This window comes from Saccopteryx bilineata, chromosome 6, assembly GCF_036850765.1.
Source record: "Saccopteryx bilineata isolate mSacBil1 chromosome 6, mSacBil1_pri_phased_curated, whole genome shotgun sequence".
NCBI lineage: Eukaryota > Metazoa > Chordata > Mammalia > Chiroptera > Emballonuridae > Saccopteryx > Saccopteryx bilineata.
The window spans coordinates 76525625-76541983 of NC_089495.1; positions in this window are offsets into that span (position 1 = coordinate 76525625).

Sequence of the window (16359 nt, forward strand, 5' to 3'; positions counted from 1 at the left end):
GTCTTGTTTATAAGATATAACACATTTTGTTTATTCACTTGGTTCTATATATTAAACTTTTAATAACTTTAAGTGATTTTTTAATTCTTTTTCTGCTTTTCTGTATTCTGATTCACTGACATGTTATCTTTATTGATGATTTAACTTTCTCTAATGTTTTTGTTTAATTAATATACTTTTGTTTATTTCTTGTTTAAATTTTAAAGTATTAAAGATTAAACTGAACTGTTAATAGGTAGTATCTTTTTCTTTATATTCTACATAATATGATATTATTTTAGGTATTTCTTTGATACAATGATTATTTAGAAATTGTCAAAATGTTCTCTATATGTGTATTTTTATTTCTTAAATTTTTTTATTACCAATTCTGTTATGGTCATTGAATGTGATCTCAACTTTATTCTTTTTTCTTTTTGGTGAAGGGATTTTTGTGGCCTATTTTTAATGTTCTGTTTTATCTTATAAATAATTTTTTTTAAATACATGTTTTATTAAAAATTATATTGTTTATCTATGATCTCTGACTAAAATAAAAACCAAATTTTCAAATAAAAATTTGGCACATTAACATGGTTCACACAAATTGTCCACTTTTCCAAGGACTTTCGATAATAATGAACTGATGTCATATCACTTTATATTTGTGCTCAATATAGAAAGATCTTCACTCAAATCTGAGCTCTGCTACTTATATATTAGCTTGTGACTGTGAACAAGTCACTTAAATTCTTACCCTTTCATTTTCTCATCAATAAAATGAGGCTAATAATAAGGCCTGCTTAAAGGGGTCTTGAGAAATGAGTGAATGAATGTCAAATATAATGTATACCAATAATCAACATCAAGTAATAGTGATTCTTCTTTTTTTATTACTTTTATGAAAAGCTTGTTTTACTTATTTGTAAAACCCTGAATATTCTGTCATAAAGACATAAATTTTTCTGCTATCAGTATAGTCACCTGTACCCTCTGTCTTGAACATTAACAGTTTAGAAGGAATTTATACATCACAGTTTTGATGGGAATAATAACTGCTGTTCTTATAGTAGTTATAAGCTGAAATTATATCTCCCAATTCCCTGAAATATTGACTTTTTGACACATCATGACCAAAAGTGTGGGAAGAGCAAGCAGAGAACTTTACTGTTTGGCCCTGAGTACAAAAGTTATTCTCAATATATATCATAGATATAGATCTATATATAGATATAGACATATAAAATCTATGAAACTTGTAGATAACTATAAAGATAATTTGTTTGTTCTAGCCAGTTTTCACATGGAATATGGGCACAAAACATTAGATTATTGCCAAAATTTCTGATTAATTCATATTTTGAGCTACATTATAGAAACATGACTTAACTACTCAATAAAAGAAAGGACCACATATTTCAAAATAACTAAACCATTATGGAACGTTTTAATTGATTACTTGTAGAATGTATTTTTTAACACAAATTTTGGTATATATTAATTATGAAATACTTCTTTTTTTGTTGTTTGAAGTTGCCAAAGAACCATAGACAGTTTCCTCTATGAGCTTTAATAAAAGTATAATAGTCATATTCTTTATCTTTGCTTAATTTAACCAAAACTAAAAAATCAACATTACATTACTAGCTATCTTTTTGCCAAAACTGATTACACTACAATTGCCTTTGAAAAGCCCTAATTTTTTTCTATATTCAGAAAGCATTCACCTAGCCATTAATAAGAGGATCTACAGAATGCTCACTGCCATTTATTGTTTCTAGAGATTCTTCTGTACATAATGTCACTATATAAATGTGCTAATGAGCAGATATATATATACACAAATATACATAATAAATTATATAAGATAGATGTGCATATATATATTTTATAATAAAAAAAAATTTTAGGTTGGCCAACAAATCAAAATTACATACTTTAAAGAAAATAATTCCAAAAAATTCCTTTGTCTTTGGTTTTAAAGATTAACAAAAATATACCAGACAAATTCAAATAAAAAGATATCAGGGTCACAGTCTTGATATTTGGTAAAATAAAATTCAGAATAAAATAAATGCACTAAAAGAGACAAAGAATTCTACTTCATGATACCAAAGACTATAAATCACAATAATTTTAATTAACATCTATGCGTCCAATGCCATGACAATATTGTTCACAAAGCAGAAGTTGTATAAGATACAAGGACAAACAGAAGCATAACAGCAAAGAAAAGCAAAGAGAGATTAATCCTATCAAATATGACTTAAAAAACTTACTGTTAAGTCTGTATAAAAATATTTGTTATTAATGAAGACTTCCAAGGGAATAGAACAGAAAACTTAGAAATAAATTCACTTATATATGTAAACTTTGTCTACAATAAAGACAGCATTTGTAGTGAAAAAATATATACGTATACTTTTCTAAAAGTGGTGAAAACATTACCTGGATAAATTTCAAATGAATCAGAGATTTTATTGTAGAAACGAAGCCATGCAAGTAGTACCAGGAAACCTGGGTGAATTCCTCTGGATGTCTGTTGTGAGGAAATGTTTTATAGTTTGGCACACAATACAGAGATAAAGAAAAATACATTTCGCCTTGGCTGGTTAGCTCAGCGGTAGAGCATCAGACTGGTGTGCAGGAGTCCCGGGTTCGATTCCTGGCCAGGGCACACAGGAGAAGCGCCCATCTGCTTCTCCACCCCTCCCCCTCTCCTTCCTCTCTGTCTCTCTCTTCCCCTCCTGCAGCCACGGCTCCATTGGAGCAAAAATGGCCCGGGCGCTGGGGATGGCTCTGTGCCCTCTGCCTCAGGCGCTAGAATGGCTCTGGATGCAACAGAGCGACGCCCCAGAGGGGCAGAGCATCGCCCCCTGGTGGGCAGAACATCGCCCCCTGGTGCGCGTGCCGGGTGGATCCCGGTCGGGCGCATGCGGGAGTCTACTTCCCCGTTTCCAGCTTCGGAAAAATTAAAATAAAAAAAGAAAGAAAAATACATTTCACTAGATGAAATTTTAAAATTACACGACAAAGGAAAAACATGTAAGATAAAAAGCAATGATTTACTTGGGAAATATCTGCAACTTGTATCACATTACAAAATATTAATATTCCTAAAGAGCTTCTAAAAATATACAAGAAAAGCACCAACAATATTATGGAAAACTGAGCTAGAGAAATAAACAATTTATAGTAAAAGAAATGCCACTGTTTTTTAACCATATAAAATTATGCTTAAAGTTGCTCATAAAGGAAAAATGCAGATCAAAACTACACCGAGTTACCATTTGCAAATATTATACTATGCTACCTTAAGATACGAGTTTAATTCATTCTGTAACCGAGCTCATAAGTCAGTCAACTCGTATATCAAACAAATTTCTTCCATTTAAAATAACTGAAATAGATTTAATCCATTCCAGCCCTGTGAAACATCTCCAAACCATCCTAAATTATGAAAAAAACACATTTTTAATTAAGAAACACACATGTGTACTTTACCAATGCATGACAAAATATATAAAAGAAAAGAAAAAAGTGATATTTAGTACTGTATTCTTACCTTGGAGAGAGACGAGTGTGGCTAATGGAGGTGAATGGTGGAGGAGGAGGGAGGGAGGAAGGGATGCAGGCACTGTAGACACGTAAACTAAAACTGCACTTTCTTAACACTAAATGTAAACTAAAACTGCATTGTTTTTACTTTAAACAAAATTAAAACTGCACTTTCTTTACTTAAAATGAAACCACAAAAACTTAATTGTAAAAAAATGCACTTTCTTAACTTTAAACTTAACCTAAGCTTAACATTACGTATTTTTCATTCAATCATCACCTGTTTTTGCCTTTTTGGCTGCACTTTTGGCACTTTCACTTGCAGGACTTTTGAATAAAAATCTATCCAAAGAGGTTTGCTTTTGCCTGCCTTTTAAAATGTTACAGAAATATGACAAAAAAGTGTCATTAAAAAGTGCTGAAACATGACCAGTTGAAATTTTTTCTGGGTGTTTCTTTTCAATGAAACTTGAAAGCTTCTCCCACATTGCCAGCATGTCTTTCATTTCACTTGTAGAAATCACTTCCTCTGACTCTACCTCCTCCTCACTACTAATCTCTTGCAGAAGCTCCGTATGTTGCATCATCTGTAGCTCATTCAACTCCTCATGTTCCTCGACGAGCTCGTTTACATCACCCTCATCTACCTCCAGACCCATCGATTTTCTGAGGGACAGAATCTCCTCCAATGCTTCTACCTCGGTCTCAGTCTCATGTTTGAATCCTTCGAAGTCCCTGTCTGCAACAACATGAGGCCATAACTTTTTCCATGCCGAGTTCAAGGTTCTTCTTGTAACCTCTTGCCATGCCAAGTCAATAATGCATAAACATATCACAATGTTGTAGTGATCTTTCCAAAACTCTTGAAGGGTTAGATTTGTATTCTCAGTCACCTCAAAGCAGCAGCAAAACAAGTGCTTTGTGTAAAGCTTTTTAAAGTTGGAAATGACCTGCTGATCTATAGGTTGCAAGATTGATTTCGTGTTGGGTGAGAGGTAGAGGACTTTACGAATTTGAACTCATCAAGAATGTCATCTTCAAGACCAGGTGGGTGGGCTGGAGCATTTTCAAGGATTAGTAATGCTTTCATCAGAAGTTTATTTTCTTGAAGATATTTCTTCACTGCAGGACCAAAGACAAGATTAACCCATTCAATAAAAAACTGCCGCATAACCCATGCCCTAGCATTGGCATGCCATTTAACTTGTAGTTTTTCTTTAAGAATCTTGTGAGTCTTAAAGGCTCAAAGATTTTCGGAATGATACACTAGCAGTGGCTTTACTTTACAGTCACTGCTAGCATTTGCACACAATGCAAGGGTCAGACGATCCTTCATGGGTGTATGGCCTGGCAGCTTCTTCTCCTCTGTGGTGATGAAAGTCTTCCAGGGCATTTTTTTCCAAAAAAAATTCTGTTTCATCACAGTTGAACACTTGTTGGGGGATGTAGCTTTCCTTTGCAATAAGCGCAGCAAAATGTGCGATGTACTCCTCAGCTGCCTTAACGTCAGCACTCGCAGCTTCAGCATGCCTCACCACCAAGTGGATGCCAGATCTCTTCTTGAAATTTTCAGACCAGTCGTGACTTGCCTTAAATGTATCTTCTGCCGCCTCTTTTATTTTTTATTAATTAAATATAATGGGGTAACATTGATCAATCAGGGTACATAGATTCAGAGAAAACATCCCCAGGTTATTTTGACATTTGATTATGTTGCATACCCATCACCCAAAGTCAAATTGTCTTTTGTCACCTTCTATCTGGTTTTTTTTGTGCCCCTCCCCTCTGCCCACCCTCCCCCTTTCCTTCCTCCCCCCTCCCCTGGTAACCACCACACTCTTGTCCATGTCCCTGAGTCTCATTTTTATGTCCCACCTATGTAGGGAATCATATAGTTCTTAGTTTTTTCTGATTTACTTATTTCATTCAGTATAATGCTATCAAGGTCCATCCATGTTGTTGTAAATGATCCTATGTCATCATTTCTTATGGCTGAGTAGTATTCCATAGTATTTTTGTACCACATCTTCTTTATCCAATCATCTATGGAAGGGCTTTTTAGTTGTTTCCATGTCTTGGCCACTGTGAACAATGCTGCAATGAACATGGGGCTGCATGTGTCTTTAGGTATCAGTGTTTTTGCATTTTGGGGGTATATACCCGTAGAGGGATTACTGTCATATGGTAGTTTTATTTTTAATTTTTTGAGGAACCATCATACTTTCTTCCATAATGGTTGTACTACTTTACATTCCCACCAACAGTGGATGAAGGTTCCTTTTTCTCCACAGCCTCTCCAACACTTGTTATTACCTGTCTTGCTAATAATAGCTAATCGAACAGGTGTGAGGTGGTATCTCATTGCCCTTTTGATTTGCATTTCTCTAATAGCTAAAGAAGATGAGCGTCTTTTCATATATCTGTTGGCCACTTGTATTTCTTTCTGGGAGAAGTGTCTGTTCATGTCCTCTTGTCATTTTTTTATTGTATTGTTTGCTTGTTTGTTGTTGAGTTTTATGAGTTCTTTGTATATTTTGGATATTAGGTCCTTATCTGTGCTGTTGTTTGAAAATATCATCTCCCATTTATTGGCTGTCTGTTTGTTTTGTTGTCAATTTCTCTTCTTTTTCAGGAAAAACTGCTGCCTCTTTTGAGGTTGATGATTCTTTCTTCTTCAAGTCGCCGTAAATAATACGTGCCTTTTCACATATTAGTCTCCGTCACTGTATCTCCTGCCAGCTCTTTCTCTTTCACCCACACCAGCAGAAGCTTCTCCATTTCTTCATGGATATTTGTCCTTAATTGGGATAGAATTGTAGTTCCTTTCACTGGATTTTCACTTTTGATGGCATCCTTTTGTTTAAGGATGGTACAAATTGTAGAGATATTGCAGTCGTACAACCTTACCAGTTCAATCACTCGTACACCACACTCATGTTTTTCTATTATTTATTGCTTTAATTCTATCAACATCATTCTCTTCTTCTCACAACTGTCCTTTATACTTACTTTCTTCAGCCACATGATAGCACACAAAAAAAGTTAGTAAAAAATGCAAAAATAATGCAAGAATGAGTATAGCACATGAGATTTGACTTGATTCTGCGGGTAACACCTGACAAAGAACAAGATGCTGATGTTGTGCTGCCGATAATGGACCCATGCGCCAATGCGCCAACTAACAGCAGCTTCCTGAATCATGACTCGTATCTCGGAATTTCGCTTGGATCTCAAACAAAAATATGGACCAAGTCGCAGCTTGTATCTTAAAAAATTTGTATGTTGGTCTGCTCATATCTCAAGGTACCACTGTATTGGCAAATATCCAAAACTTTGACAACATATTCTCTTGGAAAGGCTGTGGGGAAACTAGCATGCTTACCTATTGCTAATGCAAATGCAGAAAGATGTGTGACATGTGGAGGGAAACTTGGCAATATCTAACAAAATTCACATGTATTTACCCTTGACTCAGAAATTTTACTTTTACCTCAAAAAGAGACTGGAATTTTTCAAAAAAGATATGTACAGAGCACATATGCATCATATATACATATAGTGATTATGAAATCATTTGTAAAAACAAAAACTTGAGACAATGTTTATTGATAGAGGAAAAACTAAATAAACATTCATACAATAGAGAATCATGTGGATGTTAAAAAGAACGAAGAATATTTATATACTTCTATAAAGTAAATTCTAGGATACACTGCTAAGTAAAAAAAAAGGTAGTAGAAAGTATCTAAAGTATGCCAGCATGTAAGCAGTTACCCAACAAAGAAAGGCATACAGGTACACAGATATGCACATACATATACATAGTTGTGTGTTTGTTTCCCAGAGATACTAAGCTCTAATCAAATTCTATGAATGAACTCTGAATGTTCATCTTAAAATCATTGCAGATGATTCTTATACAAGTATACCCTTAAATGGCCATACTTATATTTTAATAAAATCAGAGATTGAAAGAATAAATAAATCATAAAATTTCAAAAAGAATAGTTGATATCTTCAGGGTAAAGTGAAAGAACAGGTTAAGGGAATAAAAGCTACATTTCTGAGCATGTACTTTGTTTATGATCTCTACTAGAACACCCATATCTGTGCTCAGTCTAAATCTACTTCTAGCTGTTGTTTTAATGTGTTGACAGGAGAGACTCTATATCTATTTGAACTACAATATTCAGTTTAGTTGAGTCTCTTTACTTGGTACATGAATAGTATGGCCATTTAAGGGTATACTTGTATAAGAATCATCTGCAATGATTTTAAGATGAACATTCAAAGTTTATTCATAGAATTTTATTATAGCCTAGTATCTCTGGGAAATGGTGTATCAGCACTGAGGGGAAAAAAATTAGATGATGTAAGTATTTTCCAGAAGTCCTAAAGAATTTCCAGAAGGACTGAGAATTTTATGTGTGAGGAGGGAGGAATGGTATGGGGCTAATCAAGTGAGATTTCAGGACAATTGTTTAAGCTTCAACCAGAATAATTCCACTTCATTGTATATAAGTAACATTTTCTTTATAAAACAAGATTTGCAGCCTATTAAACAGTTTGAAAACTACTTAGACAAGAAATAAAATGTTTTCATTAGAATTCTCTCCCATAGAGTAAATTTATGTAAGATTATATACTTCTCATTATTCCACAAATGTGGATTACAAATAAACACAACATGATTATTCAATTAAAAAGAAAAAATTGAAGAATTCCAAGATTAAGAATAAATGATTATATGCTTATAACAGATGTCAACATAGTTGTCATTACACATAAAATTGGAGGCAATCTCCTTAGAAGTCAAAATAAACCATATAAGTTACATAGCTCATTCTCAGAAAGAAAGGCAAAAAATAATGGAATACAAAATGCTTCCTGTGACTATATTCAGAAGGAAACTTATTGTGAAAGTTTTAGAAAATAAGCAGCGACTTTATTAGTTAGAATACCCTCAGGTCAATTAATGGAAAACCCAATTCAAACTAGTTCACGCACAATAAGACTAACCTTGGAAAAAGAGAAATCCCCTAGAAAGTCTTTCTTCATGTCTCATTGGGCCAAACTGAGCTACTTCTTTTTTATATCAATAAGGTCCTAGAAAAAGAAGAATTAGCTGCCCCAATATTTGTGTACTCCATGGAGGAGGGCTGAATACTGTAACAAAATTGACTTTTTTTAGACAAGAGGAAGGCTCAGTGGATAGAGTGTTGGCCCAGCATGTGGACGTTCTGGGTTCAATTCTTAGTCATAGATGAAATGACCATCTGCTTCTCTCCCCCTTCCTTTACCCCCTTTCTCCCTCTTCCCCTCCCACATTCAGTGGCTTGATTGGTTCAAGCATGGTCCTGGGCACTGAGAATAGCTCAGTTGGAGCACATCAGCCTCAGGTGCTAAAAATAGCTAGGTACTCAGGCATCGGCTCCAGGTGGGGTTGCTGGATGAATCCTGGTCCAGGTGCATGCGGGAGGCTACCAAACTATATCCCCTCCTCTCAACTAAAGGAAAAAAAAAAGAAGGAAGGATGGATACCGTTATAGGTAATCCAACGTGACTATTTCAATGATTTAATGGAAAATGTTCTTTTTTATCTTACCACAATCACCAAGAGGGATTATATGTGACTATTTCTCCTTTATTTTGGTTAGAAATCAGGGGCTCTTATGAAAGGACATCTCAGCTAAAGCTAATGAGATTCAAATATGTGGCCTGCTTATTCAACTTTATCCAAGTGAGACTGAACTAAGAATGTCTGAATGAATGACTTGAAACCACTTTCCTTTGACTGGAGTTTTCTAACCTAAATTAAACTTCAGACCGGTCAACTGTTGGCATTATATAATATAGATCCTAGTGGTTAGGAAACAAAAAGTGAGAGAAGCAGAGGGAGTCAGTACTCTGCAAGATCCATCAACACAGTAAACAGGAATGAGAGTAAGTTTTCATCCAAAGTTGTAAACTAGACTGCCTGTATAGCACTTCCTAACTATATTAATAAACACTTACTCTAGGTACTAGAGTAATTTATTTTAGCAAGTTATTTTAGTTACTTCAATGACAAGACAGTAAGATGTTAGTATTCTAAAAAAGTAGAAACACTTTTGTGCATAAGCACAAAAGCTAGTCAAAAGGAGGGGAGAGCTGTCAATCAATTACAAAGTTTTCTCACCAAGGAAAGACCATTTTACTCTGTCAAAGAAATAGGCTATAGGAGTTCCTACACGGAAAACCATTCTTACCTAAGAATGCTTCTTTGATTAGGCTCTAGGTGAAGTGTTCTCCACAATAGAGAACAGGACAGTGTGTCTTTTCCTGAATGATTTTCAGAAGATGTGTTGTCATAATACTAGTAATCTCAGTAACATCATTGTACGGAATTGAAGCTAACAATTTGTGGACAAAAATAAATAAATAAAAGAGATTTTTTTTTAAATAAATCATGATGTAGACCAGGGGTCCCCAAACTTTTTACACAGGGGCCAGTTCACTGACCCTCAGACCGTTGGAGGGCCGGACTATAAAAAAAGACTATGAACAAATCCCTATGTACACTGCACATATCTAATTTTAAAGTAAAAAACCAAAATGGGAGCAAATACAATATTTAAAATAAAGAACAAGTAAATTTAAATCAACAAACTGACCAGTATTTCAATGGTAACTATGCTCCTCTCACTGACCACCAATGAAAGAGGTGCCCCTTCCGGAAGTGCGGCGGGGACCCCTGATGTAGACACTAACTTAACCTGCCTAGCTGAGGGAAAGCCTACACAATGGCCTCGCAAACTCAGGGAACTAAGGTAAATACAGGATGGTCTAAGTCAAGCCTTTCTAACTAAAAGCAGTTCATGGTGTGTTGTCATGTCCTAGGGAAGAATTTTCTCTAAACAAAGGTAATGTTTGCCTTTACTCAAGCCTGTCTGCTATCTTTTAGCATCTAAGATAATGTACCTGATAACATGCTTTTGAAATGTAAGGAGGGCAGACATCTCACCTGAGCAGAAGCCAATAGACCCCTTATTGTTATTTTTATGTAAACCATTAACTGTTAATTGTCTTGTTCCCACTTATGTGAAGAAGTGTCAGCATATACACTTTTACTTTTACCCAAACCCAGAGATTTTCCTGCTTTGCTTTCTCCCACTTCGCTAATCAATCACCAACCAATTTCATGTAACCCCCTTATGTCTTCCCCTTTGATTCTGATGTATAAAATAAATGATGAAACTGCCATTTTCCAGAGCACTTTCTCAGTTCATTGAGACTTTGCTTCCCAGCAACTGTCTCCAGTTTGGCTCAAATAAACTCACAAAAATTCTTACAGGTTTGGAAGTATTTTTTATGTTGACAGATTATAATCACCAGGATTATAACTACCAGAATGCTAGGATGGCCTGTTATATCTAAAATCTAGTGTAGGGCCAGAGGTCACTGCCATCGTGGCCATTCACGACCAGGTTCTCATTGAATTTGGACAGACGGTAAAGAAACAGCAGAGCCCCAAAATGGTGGGCCATTTTGTTTATTAAAGTCTCACACCGGCCAATGAGTAAACACACAGGGAAAATACTTCCCTTTCACTCATTCGGAGCTCTCACAGCCCTGGCACATTCTCCGGTTCCACAAGCAGAAGAATCTTCTCCGGTTTCTCCTAGAATCAAAGGCCCCATCAGTCTCAGAGGAGCTTGCAAAGCCCCTCAGCTCTGGTATCCCAGCAGTACATCTTCTCTCTTCTCTTCTGCACAACTAGCTTCTTTTTCAGCACTGAATTCTCTCTGCTCTCACTCTGCAAATATGGCTTCTTTTTCTCCTCCTCTTCTTCTTTTTTCTTCTCCTTCTTTTCTTCTTCTTCTTCTTCTTCTTCTTCTTCTTCTTCTTCTTCTTCTTCTTCTTCTTCTTCTTCTTCTCTTTCTCCTTCTTCTTCTCCTGCTCCTTCTTCTCCTTCTCCTTCTTCTCCTCCTCCTTCTTCTTCTCTCCCTTTTCAAAACTTTCTAGCACAAAAACCTCTCCAGCAAACATCAGCAAAACAACAACCCTTCCCAAGCAGGGAGGTAATTTGCAGTTTCACAGACCACATATACCTGGCACTGCCCAGCCCCCAATGCAAACTATAAGCGAGCAAATATAAAATTTATATTTTACACATTTATTTGACCAACATCAAGATAATCAAATACATTTTTTAAATATGTGGAATTATTTAAAAGTTATTCATTCAACATTAGAGAATGTTTGCCACAGCTGTGATTTTACTTATAGTTATACTGAGCACTTCTTTTCTGACAGCAGTTTTATACTAGAATCATTTGTTTCTCAAGGTCACATTTATTTTATTCTGCTAAAGCTGTTATCACTTACTAGAGGGGCCCAACCATAAAGCTTATCTAAAAAAGCAATCAGATCATTAAGTTATAATTTTTAAAAGAAGGGAGAACAACTGAATCAACACTTGAGATTATTTTAGAATAACTGGGAATCTGTGTTAACCTCCTGCATCTTGGCCCACAGCCATTTTCCTGTCCATGGAAGAATCAATGACAAGTGAAAAGTTAATGAAAGTTACCAGGAGACTTATATTGTTGAATTGTTCAGAATTGTATTCAGCTGCATATTCTAGAAATCTGACAAAGAATGGCTCACACAAGAAAGAATTTTTAAAAATATTATATCACAAAGAATAAGGCTGAAAACCATGTAGGATTGATGCACAATGACCCAGGCTTCTACTATTTCTGGACATAGAATGTAAGTAAGGCTGTTATAACTCTAGGCTTTACATCTATGTTTAATGAAGGGAGAGGAATGTAGATGAAGTGGCAAAAGTTTACACCAACTCGTGTGTGCGCATGTGTGTGTATGTGTGTGTGTGTGTGTGTGTAGAAAGCCCTCTTTTTCCATGAAGACTTCCACTTACATCACATTAGCTGGACCTGGAAAGCACGACCAGACCAGCCGTAGCTTCTAGGCTGCCTACGGGGAGGAGTATGTTAAAAGTAACAAACTGCTTCCTTAAAACTGAGGGCAATGAGCAGGGGGAAAATGAATAGTGGGCAATTAGGAGTATCCACCCCAATAATTTTTCTAAATTTTTTAAAATTTATTGATTTGAGAGAGAGAGAAACATCAATTTGTTGTTCCACTTATTTATGCATTCATTGGTTGATTCTTGTATGTGCCCTGACTGGGGATTGAACCCGCAACCTTGGTATATCAGGACAATGCTCTAACAAACTGTGCTAACTGGCCTGGGCTTGCCTCAATTATCCTTAAAGGATTTCTCTATAATATTAAAAATGACCTAACTATAAATTCTAGAAGAGATGGACCAAAACCATACTTGCTTTTTATATCATATGTTGGACTAAAAACATATTTATTTATACACTCAAGAACCATCATTACATGCATATTCTGACTAGGGACCTAAGACATTAAAGAAACAACTGAGACACAAATCTGCCCTCAGGAAGCATAATCTGGTATATATGAGAGCCTGGTTTTTAAAAAATATTGTAAAAGGGGTGAAAGAAATAAAAATATTTCACTCCAAATATGCCTTTGACATAAAAATTTATTTTGAGCTGAAGGCAATTAAAAAGCAGCAAACACAGAGAAAGCTTCCCCTTTTCTGCCTAGAGGCAGAATATAAATTCAGCTTTTATTGAACAGAAAGGCTTCTATCAGCCTAGAGATGGCACCAGAGGAATCTGCAAAATTCCTCACTCAACCAGTTTCCTCCTGTATATTTACCTTCCCACAGTGCGCCACCCTGGAAGTCTGGAACTGCCTCCCTTTGCCCTGTCATTTTTCTGCAAACGCGCTGTTCTTTATCGAAGATGCTATACAAGCTGGCTTTCTAAGCTGCCATTTTGAGTTACTTTTGGTTTTAGGTTTGTCCTGCGTGATGTGGACTGAATGTTAATAAACTGTTCTCTCTTTCTTTCTCTCTCTCTCTCTCATTAATCTGTCTTGTTGCTAAAGATTCTCAGCTGAAGATCTAAAATGGGTAGAGGTAGTTTTGCCTCCCTCGCAGGGGCTCTGTCCAGTGGCTAGTCGCAACAACAGGAAACGTGATCATTATTACCTGGCGAGACGAGAGGGGAGCTGCAGGAATGACTTCATGCCAGAGTCAAGTTAGTCACTGAACAATGTCTTGAAAGGATGTAGGCTTCGGGTAGGCTTAGACAGACTGCCTGGGGTGAGATGGAGAAACTAGGAAATTTCCATAAGTTTCAGCAAAATCCCAGAGGAATCAAAGAGCTTAGTATATTCATGGGACTACCAGACTCAACCAAATAATTTTCTTTTGTTGCAGAGAGCTATGGGAGAATATAGAAATTAAACTCAATTAGTAAGAAAAGTAGCAAATTATCAGAGAAAACTTTTTCAAAACAAAATGATATGAATTTCCAAACTTGTTGCTTTGCAACAAAACCCCAATATATGTTATATTACGTTCTCCTGAGAGTTTAAATAAAAATGGCATTTCTGTTTTCCCCTTCCACAGCAACAGATAGTGCTGCATTAGCATGTAATAGATGATTTCCAGGCCTGCTAGCCTGGGGGGTGGGGGCGTAAAGTAGAATCTGTAATTCCATTGTTCGTCTTTCCCAACTATATTGCAAGATTCATCACTGCCTCTGGCTCAAAGGGCAGGAATGTCTCCATGGAGCATCTCAGCATCTTTATTACTCAGTATTTTCCTTTTCTTGGTTCCACATTTTAATAGTGGCTAGACTCTGACTGATAGTTTCCAGTAAAGTTGAAATTTCCATACAATATGGATACCATTGGTGATAAGGGAATCCTTGGAATATCTAGCTAAATGTCTATTGTCCTCTGCACAACTAGATATTTCTTATTTTTGGCTGACATCATAACATTCAAGCACTATCATCAAAATATTCTCCCTTCACCATTTCCATTACTAGAAAATATAATCTATTGATCAATTTAATTTGCCTTAAAAAAAAAATTAAAGCTCTGCCAAGAAACAGAACCCATCCTTGAAGTTTCATATAAAGAGACTCTACTAAATGAACTACTGCTTACAGAGGGGTGTGTAGAATTAAAAGAGCATAAGGGACACTGAGGCTTCCAGAAACCGGCATGATGGGAAGCCATTGTCATAGTTCGGGCTGAAAGGACAGGTAAAAGTATCTCAAGATCAATGAGAAAGGCCACTTGGAGATGCTCCAAGGGCAGAAGCTCTAAGTGTAGAGGGATTTAGTGATTACCAGAAACCTGGCACCAAGGAAGGGAGAGAGCACAAATACTTTGATTTTCTTCTCTCCCCTTCTCCAATTGGGTTCTTTTATTGGCCAACCCCAAGTGAAAAATGGTGAGCAACCCTGAGGCACAGAGCAGGGAAGGGAGGAAAAGAGCTCTTTTGGCCAGCAAGCAAATGCAGAATAACCAGAAAATCACTGTCCTTATTTTTTATGTTGACAACACTAATTTTTTATATTCCAGAAAAGCCCAATTACCAGATAGCAAATTACACCTTGGCTTCTGGGTAGGATCATAGCTCATGGTACTTGGGCATTGAAATGATAGGAGGAATCCAGTAACATTAGTATAGCATTTTCTTTTTCTTCTTTCCTTCCTTCCTTCCTTCCTTCCTTCCTTCCTTCCTTCCTTCCTTCCTTCCTTCCTTCTTTTTTTTTTTTGTATTTTTCTGAAGTTGGAAACGAGGAGGCAGTCAGACAGACTCCCGCATGCGCCTGACCGGGATCCACCCGGCATGCCCACCAGGGGGCAATGCTCTGCCCATCTGGGGCGTTGCTCTGTTGCAACCAGAGCCATTCTAGCGCCTGAGGCAGAGGCCATAGAGCCATCCTCAGCGCCCGGGCCAACTTTGCTCCAATGGAGCCTTGACTGTGGGAAGGGAAGAGAGAGACAGAGAGGAAGAAGAGGAGGAGGGGTGGAGAAGCAGATGGATGTCTCTCCTGTGTGCCCTGGCCAGGAATCGAACCCGGGACTCCTGCATGCCAGGTCAATGCTCTACCACTGAGCCAACCGACCAGGGTCCGTCCTTCCTTCCTTCCTTCCTTTCTTCCTTCCTTCCTTCCTTCCTTCCTTCCCTTCCTCCCTCCCTCCCTTCCTTCCTTCCTTCTTTCTTTGATTTTTTTTTTATTGAATTTACAGAGAAAGGAGGTGAGGAGTGAGAACACTTCAGTTGTTCATTGTTTGCTTGTCATATGTGCCTTGACTGGACAAGGCCAGGATTTTGAACCAGCAGCCTCAGCATTCCAGGTGGATACTCTCTCCACTGCGCCACCACAGGCCAGGCCTAACTATAGCATTTCTTAAAGAATCTTTTTAAAAATCTGGATGTGAAATATGGCTCCACTAACTAGCTTGGTCAAGTTACTTTGCATATATAAACAGTTTTCACATTTAACAAACAGAACAAATTTATAGAATTATTAAAAAATATATAAATAAGTAAGTTATATTAAGCAATCACCACAGTGACTACATATTGTAAATACTTTGTAAATGTTAGATTATTTGGTTATTTTAACCATGCAGCTTTGGATATAATAATAATAACACCTACATCATAAAATTGTAAAACTTAAATGAAAAAATAAGTGTAAAGAACTTAGAAAAAAAAGGCCAAAAGCTATCATTATTGTCATTATTTTAAATTATATTTAAAAAATAGTCATTGGAATTTTAAAATTCAATACATTATTATGTTTTAAAAAGCAGGAGATAAAACAATATATTCAGGATGGTTCTATATTTTGTATACTATAGTGCTCAGTGACAGTCTTAGAATTATTTTAGCAAAATGGCTTGCATTTA